At 42.2% G+C, this 8,778-nt stretch overlaps 1 long non-coding RNA gene across 1 annotated transcript; it reads left to right on the top strand.

Moving 5' to 3' along the window:
• The first annotated feature begins 36 nt into the window (after positions 1-36).
• On the top strand, positions 37-2,585 carry LOC133884582 (uncharacterized). Its single transcript, XR_009903135.1, has 3 exons — positions 37-177; positions 777-851; positions 1,906-2,585. It is a non-coding gene; the product is annotated as an uncharacterized LOC133884582 (long non-coding RNA).
• Positions 2,586-8,778: the final 6,193 nt, after the last annotated feature.

Genomic DNA, 8,778 nt, shown 5'->3' with positions numbered 1-8,778 from the left:
GAGAGAGATGGCATATAAACTAGATGCTCCCCAAATGTTCAGCCAAAGTAATGTTTGTTCACGTGTAAACCAATTCATTCTGAAGTTTGTCTCTTGTCTTCCATTCTCCTTTAGTGACAGGGCTTCGGTTTGAACTGTTAGACAGATGAACGCCTGCTCTCTTTTAAGCTACATTAGGTACATACTTTATTTATTAGTGGGATGCATCAAGCTCTACCTACATTGCTAGTATTTATCACCTAAGATCAATAAGTTTACCCCATTATTGTACAAGAGAAAGGCCAAATTTAGAATACTCAGATGCTGTTGTATATGTGAACCATTATGATTAGGCCAGGCCACTCAGAATACCGTACTTCATTCACCTATGACTTGATGATCCTTTGTCACAATGTTTATGGCAAATCATTTCTGATGTTAAAACTTCTTCCAGGAGTGCTGTCTGGCGGTTTTCTTTTGACTAACTAATGTAGGTTTGCATAGTTAACCCTACCGTAGCATTTAAGTAGAGCAATTCTTCTTCCTTTTGTTCAAAAAGAAACTCATCTTCCTTTTGGTCTATGAAGAAAAAAAAGGAACCTCCAGTTAACTTATGTAAATGGGTGCATAGTCTTTGACTCCACTGTTTCCTGGTCTTATTTTTTGCATGTATTTACTTGATGGCTTCAGTTATGCAGATTTTGTAGACACTCTTTAAGATGTTGATTGTGCATCTCTGACTAGGCTATCTACTCAATACTTATTTTATTGCTCCTGATGTTGTGGTCATGATGCAGCTAAGCTACAGACGATAGAAGTGCTGATTGTGGTAAAATGTCCGAGGAGAGTACCTTACTTGCCGAATTAAAAAGGTCAGTATTCTTACAGTTCTTTTTCAATCTCACTGCTTGTTATTTAGTGATTAGCTGGTGATCTGGTGGAAGCTCAGCATTAATGCAGGATCACGTTTTCACTTTCCATGTTTTAAAATAGAGTAAATTTCAAAAACCTATAACTCTTTTAACATATGTTAAAAACTACAACTTCTGATGCCTATTTAAAAAATCTACAACTATTTTGACACATGTTAAAAAAAACTACAACTTTCTCACCGTAGGCTCATCTGTCATCCTCTGACAACATGTGGGGCTACGGTGAGAAAGTTGTAGTTTTTTGCAATATGTGTCAAAATAGTTATAGGTTTTTGAAATGAGTACCAAAAGTTATAGTTTTTTGCAACATGTGTCAGTTTTTGAAATGAGCATAAAAGCTGTAGTTTTTTGCAACATGTGTCAAAATAGTTGTAGTTTTTTTAAATTTACTCTTTAAAATATTTATGTTTGTTGCTTTCTTTATTTTCCTTTCTTGTGTATTGTCAAACCAAAACCCTAGTGTTTCATTTGTCTTCTGGGCAGCATAGTTTCATGTAGTCTCCTTTTTTTAAGGATGGTTTCATCTGTCATGTATTCTATGTTGCCTACATTTAAACTTGGTTACTTTTTGGGGGTCTTCATGCCTGAATCACAAAGTATGATTTGGTCCAGATACAAACTTGCAGTCAACTTGTAACCCAGGACTGACTAAAGATCAAGTTCTAGAGATTTCTTTTAAAAATCCCATTCATATAAGCTAGTTAAGGGTTTGATTTTGGGTAGGATCCTGCCCATTTGTCAATAGTGCAATGCAGCCTGAGCTTCATGAATTCACTAATAATACTTACAGAAGAAAATATAATCCACATGTTTCATTCATCGTACTGAACTTCAAACATGAAGAAATGTTTCTGAATTTTCCCCGATCCAGTTTGTAATAACAAAAGGTGAATTCCATTAGTCTTGTGCCCTCCTGTAATTCGTAGAGTTCATCATTGCTTACATTGTTTTTTGTGTATTTGCTTCTGTTTTGAGCATGGTGGTTTCCTGACAGTTCCCCAGTGTTGTATATGGAAGACAACGACCAGCTTCCAGCATCTGCTTCCAATTATCATGCAACAAGGCATAAGGGAACTGTCAGGATCTAGATCTACTACCAACAATGGGTATTTTGTCACCAAAATCGATTACTCTTGGTCGATTGAAGTCAATATCTTTGGCTTCCAAGGCTGTGGTGAGCTTTGGAGACGTTCCATATTGCTATGAAGTTGAAGATGCCCGGAGTTAATTGTTCATCCACAGCATGGGATCGATTGGTGGGATAAGCGTTTGGAGTGCCTTTGTTGTTTCGATCCTTCCAAGTCTTACCGGAATGTATCGTGCTGAATCCTGGGTGTTTGCCAATAACCATTCAAGTGGGGCTGTAGAATGTGTTTCTTCTTGGTAGATGTACAGTTAGTGGGATCCGTTGTGGCACCTATTGGTCATTTTAGTGATGTTGATATAGCATATATGCTCTTTCTGGTCGATGTAACCTATCGCTATGTCCACGCAATTATCCCTGACAGTTGTACAGCAGAAAGCGAGCCTACCTTTTGCTTGCGAGCTCATCTTGGACTACGTTCCCATGTATGCGAGTAAGTCATCCAATTGTTTGGTAATGCGCAACAAACTTTGCTCCTTGTATCTGTGAAACATCAATCTGTCATACAGAAGCACAGCTTTGGTTCATAACATGGTGGGTGAGAAATGGCCAGATGGGCCCATTGATAACTAGTGGCATCAGCATATGAGAAGACAGTATGGCGTCTACGGGTGGACTAAGCTCGTCTGCTCGTGTACAGCACCCGTCGTTGAGGAGTCGCTCTTGTTTCAGGCACATTGAAACAATCGCCAGCCATGAGCGACTCGTTGGGGGGGGGGGGGTTGTATTCTGATATCAGCTGAAAATCTCAGACAACCAAAATGTAACCCATTGCTAACAAGTAGAAGCAGCCACTATTTCGCCGTTGTCACGATGCTTCGTAACCAGGGACACGTCACGATGCTGCATTACCTCCCTGTGATTGTGCGGCCCCACTCCCTATTTCGCCATCGTCGCGATCTCCAATTGGCAGGAGAACCATCTCGTGGAAGTCTGCAGACCGGACCTGCTGCGCTCACACAATCGCACCTGCTACGCGGAGTAGCGTCATGGCCACTTAGCATGGCCACAGTCAACAAAGTTCACACGAAACTCGCACCACTGCTCTAGTGACGGAGGGCAGGAACGTTCTGGGTGATCTCGTATGGCGCTGGGCCGACACGTACGACGGACCCATGTTGCCAGAGGTTAATCACCTGCTAGTACAGTCGAAAGCAGTCTGCAGTACACACATCGCGCCTCAAACGGGAGTACGGGTCCCGCCACGATCTGCACAAATGATCCGTCCAATCCGGAGTCTGAAACACACGGACTCGCGCACGACTGAGGCCGTGTTTGTTTGAGCTTCTGCTTTTGAGTTTCTCTGAAAAACAGTGTTTTTGGTTTTTCTAAAAAGCTGTTTTTGGAAATAGGTTATTGGCTTCTATAATAAATTTTTGGTTTCTCAGCACATAGCTTCTCAGAGAAGCACATCTCAGCGAGCTTCTCAGCTTTAGTTCATTTTCCTCAGAAACAGACTTCTAGCTTCTCCAGAAGCCACTTCTCCAGAACCTCGTTTGTTCTGGTTTCTGACTTCTAGCTTCTGCCAGTAGCAGAAGTAGTTTCAGAAGCAGCAAACAAACACAGCCTCAGTCAGCTGCTGCGGCGCCCGAAATTTCAGACGCTCCGGCGTTTTCAGAGAAGAATCGCCCGAGCTGAAAAGGCCGGCGCACCACGACGCGTACGCGTAGAGTCGTTGGCGATTCGGCGACCTGGAGGCTGGAGCCAGACACGGCAACGACGACTCACCTCACCTGGAGAGAGAAAAAGGCGTCGTCCGCGCTAAGGACGGCCACCGACTCCGCTCACCTGTACCATCAACAGGCGGGCGCCGCGCCGGCACGCACGCATGATTCGGCCCCGCCGGCCCGACGCGAAAATTTTGACGAGATTTGGAGAGGCGGCACGTACACTGCAGGCGGCGGTCGCTGTCGCCGGGTCCCCCACCTTTCCCCACGGCGCGCACGGATTATTCCACGACCGGATCCGTGGCGTGATCCGCCAACCACGCCACTGAGCCGCCGGGGCCCGCTGTTACGTGCGTGCACGGCGCGCGGTCCTCCGGGTCATTGGTCACCTGGCGGTGCAGTGGAGTACGGGCGTTGTGATTTCTTTAAGCGCAAGTGTGTCGGCCGCGTTAATTAGCAGCTAATCCAGATCCGGCGATGTGTAGTACGCGACTACGCGGTCCACGAGGCGCCAACGCCTCGTCGGAAAGTTCGTCTGTCAGCTACCAGCGGGTGCCAGAATGCTTTGGTTTGGTTACTTACATTGCGCTCTGCCGTGTGACTGTACTAAATTATGTACGGAGATCTGTTACAACAAATAATCATTGCATACAAGATTACTAGTTTACTACTAGTATCAGTATAGTACTCCACTGAATAAACACTGTGTCTGGCAACGGTTCTATGGTAAATAAAAAGTGGATTGTAAATGTATGTCTGCATCAAAACAAGAGGTATGAGATAACAGAGTAAGTCTCGCAAGAATTAAACAAAAATCCCAATAATTAGATATCGATGTATGCAGAAAAGAAATAAAAATTGCAACAATGTCCGGTCAAATAGACTGAAAAAAATACTGCTAGATAATACTAAGATGGAATGTCACTGGGCACAAATGGGTTTTCCAACCAGGTTCGAAACTCATTACAATCCCTCGAAAATTCTTATGAAATGAGTTATTCCCATAGGAATTCCGTGATTCCTTTATTTGAAAGGGTTCCATGAAAAAATCCCTGTAAATTTAATTTAATTTCTCTAGAAATTGTGCTTTTCCCTTTGTTCCAAACTGTAGCCTATAGGGACGCTACATGGTTCCTATGTAAGCTAGCATCGCATATATGATTCTTGAGTAAATTCACAAACTACATATAAGTTGCTAAAAGTATGACAAAACTACATATTCAAGGAATTGTATTGCAAAAATACAAATTTAGTGCATTATTGTGTCGCAAAACTATGGATTTAAGGAGTCATAATGTAAAACTAAAGATTTTATGTGAAATGTATCACAAAACTATAAATTTAGTGTGCCAAATATCACAAAACTATAAATTTTACATGACTAAAACATATAGTTTTGTGATATATTGGCACACTAAATTTATAGTTTTGAGACAAATTTATATACTAAATCTGTAGTTTTACGATACACTTTCTAAATCTGTAGTTTTTTTATACACTGGCTCATCAAATCTGTAGGTTTGCTATATAACTTCTTAAATATGTAGTTTTGTGTTAAATTATTTATAATTTTACGAAATTTACTCATGATTCATGGTTCTTATGCAACACTGTCCTCAACTGATCGCTTCCTATGCAACTACACTGCAGCAGTGCATCTCCAACTGCGCTCAACGAATGAACCACTCAGATCGCGTTCTGTAGCTACTGAGCAGGTACCGGAGCCGAAACTGCACCTATTCTATTTCCAGCAAACCGCACAAAATCACTCCCCCAACGACTACGTTTCGAATTACTCCTAGAGCGCAAACGTTTTGAAACGGGCAAGCTCTCGTGGTTAGTGCCCGACGAGGTCGACAACGTTAGCTCTGCACGCAAACCCGTCCCTAAAGCCGATTTCTACACCTGAAACCACGAGCTTTACTCCTGACCCAGCCCGAGGTCCAGATCGATGCGCGCCGCTCCTACCTCACAAATGGACAGAGGGGGCGGGTAGCCCGTGCCTGGTACGCGGTTCGGTGTACGCGGCATGCGCGGCTCCACGCCGCGCGATCGATCCAGTGGTCCTCGACGAAGAAGAGTGGCAGCGTCGCAAGCGTGTGGTGTGGCGTGGGGGCGGAAGGACGTGAGGCGGCGTCGTCACGCGCACGCCCACGGGACGTGCGTACGTCGCGACCGGCGCGTGGCGGTGCGCGCGCGGCCCCGAGAGCTGTCGGTAAACGTCGCGCGCGCGCCCGCCCCTCCACCGCTTTCAATGCGAAAGGGAGGGGCGGAAACGGTTGGTGGTGGCTACGCTACTACTCCTGCTGTTTACCGTACTAGCGTGTTGGGTAAAGCTCGTTTGATTTAAATTTTGTGGGCAGTGATTTTCTAGGTAAAATAATTTATAGTTAAAAGTGATTGTTTAAAAATAAATTCTATATATAAAATAATATTGTATCAGAAGTGAGTCAGTGAAAACTATTTTTTCTCTCAACATCTAAGTTCATTTTAGTGAATTGCTCCCACGAATTACACTATAAAAACTAAAAATTAAAAACCGTTGTTCGATAGAACTCCCTCTAATTCCATCCGAGGAGCTGAGCGCTCTGCCAAACAGACCCCTACTACAGCCTTGCGTTCCATGTAGTGCGTAGGCACGAAACCAGCCGATGCCGACACTTGACATGGCCATTCCCGTTGGCCACTACCGCCTAATAGTATCTTCAAGAGCCTTCCTAAAACTTACTCTCTGTATCCTCATATATGAAGGTATCCTAAAAAAAATCATCTAACTATATTACTACACTTTTAACAAACTCTCTGTACCTCAATCCCTATATTTAAATGGCTCCCTCTCCTATCTCACCACGGGTGGACTCCAGTTATAAGCTCCATCTTTATGAGGAATGGTAACATCCTAAGAGAAGATAAATTATGACACTTAGAAACTAATGACTAAAAAACTTCATAAGATAAACATATCTCAATTCTATCTAAATGTGCTCTACGTTTATCTAGTATGCCTACTCTACTGCTCAAGAGGATTGCAACCTACTCTAATAAGGTTATAAGGAACCGTCCAAATAGTATTCTAATTAATCATTAAATCGATTATTTTCTTAATCATGACATCAATAATTAATCAGAATACCTCTCTGGTAACCCCGGAACGTGTTTTGTGCACAAGATCAGAACACATGCTTTTACAAAATATCACATCACAACAAAGCTTAACAAAAAAATGAGTAATTTAATTATATTATAAGTTCTTAAGCATCCATAATTTCTTACAATTTAGAGTAAAAAAGAGCTATTAGAAGATTGAAACTAATCAACTCCTAGATAAAATAGATCTATACAGCGGAAGCTAAAACTATAAACAACAAAAGGATGATACAGTGATATGCCCTTAGGCTATATCACAAAAGCACGATTTCCGAGCAATTGACTACTCATGTCTATCACCACCCTCGATGAGCGTGAAGTAGCTAAATACCAACTCCTTCGCGCTAGTAGCACCTGAAAAAGCAACATGAGTATGAAGGTACCCACAAGAATTAATCTATATTAGATACTTATAGATAACCTAACTCTAAAGATTATGAATTGGGATGTTAGCAAGAATACAACCACATGTTTAAGTAAATTTATATGTGAAAACAATATTGGCAAAAACATGTGTGAGCCTCTAGACTTAACCAGCACCACTATATAACCCAAAACCATCAACTGAACATATATGTAAAAGAAACAATAGAAATAGCATATGTAAAGAACCATGTCAACTCATCCACCACCTCAAATCAAACTCGTAACTCTACGACTCTTGCAAATGTATAAAACTATGCTCATGACCGAGAAAATAGCATTTCAAAATGTTTTTACATCTTGCAGGGGGTACAACTTAACCCATAAGACTCGAGGATCATATGGTTTGAGTGACCACACATGTCCACCCAAAGGGTACTCATGTTAACCTTTCCCATTAAGCCCCAACCATTTAAATCAGACAACGCTCAGTGTAGAGCCTACTTTGGTTAACTTTCAGAGCAACCTCAAGTGTCTTTTACAAGTCCGCCCACTCACACAATCGATGTGCAAGCTCAAATGATCACAGCTACAGAGGTACTCGACTTATCCTACCATTAGATTGATACGTGGCAAGTATGGAAGGTGCTAAAGCTAACTGCTCGGTGTTTAAGTGACGTAAACAGTCCACAGTATCCAGGTTCCTCTCCCGACCTACCCTAGGGAACTCCACATCAGGGCAGAAGAAACACCTCTAACATCGTCCACATATCGCTTTTATCCTCACTACAAAACCAACCAACACCATCAACCCATCATTGCCCTCAATGTGACGGTAATTAAAGCCTATAGCTCGCGAACAGGGGTTAAACCACCGCTCGACTTCTACCAAAGAATCTATACATGGTTAAACATTTCAATTAACTTGTAAACTAGACCATCATCAAGTTAAACCTTGGTTACAAGGCGATGGATCATCAATAACTCAAGATGGGGTGTAATGCATCAACCTAGGTTCTACCCATACCAGACCCGACATCGACTCAACAACGTACATAACGTAGATAAAGCATATTTTATCACATTAGACACATATGATACAAATTAATAGAAAAAACATTCTTAAATGCTTGCCTTATTACTCAGGTGGCTGTCTGATTCTACCCACATAGAATTCACAGAACTCGTGTGGCTCGGTGTCGACTTTAACCATACCCGCATCACTCTTTGGATCCTCATTCACTAAATAAGAACATGTGCAATGATGAGCATAAATAAAGTGCAATAATGTATGCTACAATATGCATAGCAATAAGCTAGAAGTGAAATATATGCGAAATAATAGCAAACTTTACGATCTAAACGACTTTGAAAAGCTAAAAAGAGGCCGGAGACTTCGGGTTGAACTCGGAAAATCTAGGTTTTGGAGCCTTCGGGTTGCATTCTCGCTTAGCAATTTTTGAATTAACCCGGAAGGGCCGGGCTAAGTTCAAAACCTCCAGGTTAGGCTAAAATATCTTGGTGAGGCTCCAAGCGATGGTTCTCT

The sequence above is a fragment of the Phragmites australis genome, chromosome 11 (assembly GCF_958298935.1).
Source record: "Phragmites australis chromosome 11, lpPhrAust1.1, whole genome shotgun sequence".
Classification (NCBI taxonomy): domain Eukaryota; kingdom Viridiplantae; phylum Streptophyta; class Magnoliopsida; order Poales; family Poaceae; genus Phragmites; species Phragmites australis.
This window is presented reverse-complemented; position numbering and strand designations above follow the sequence as displayed.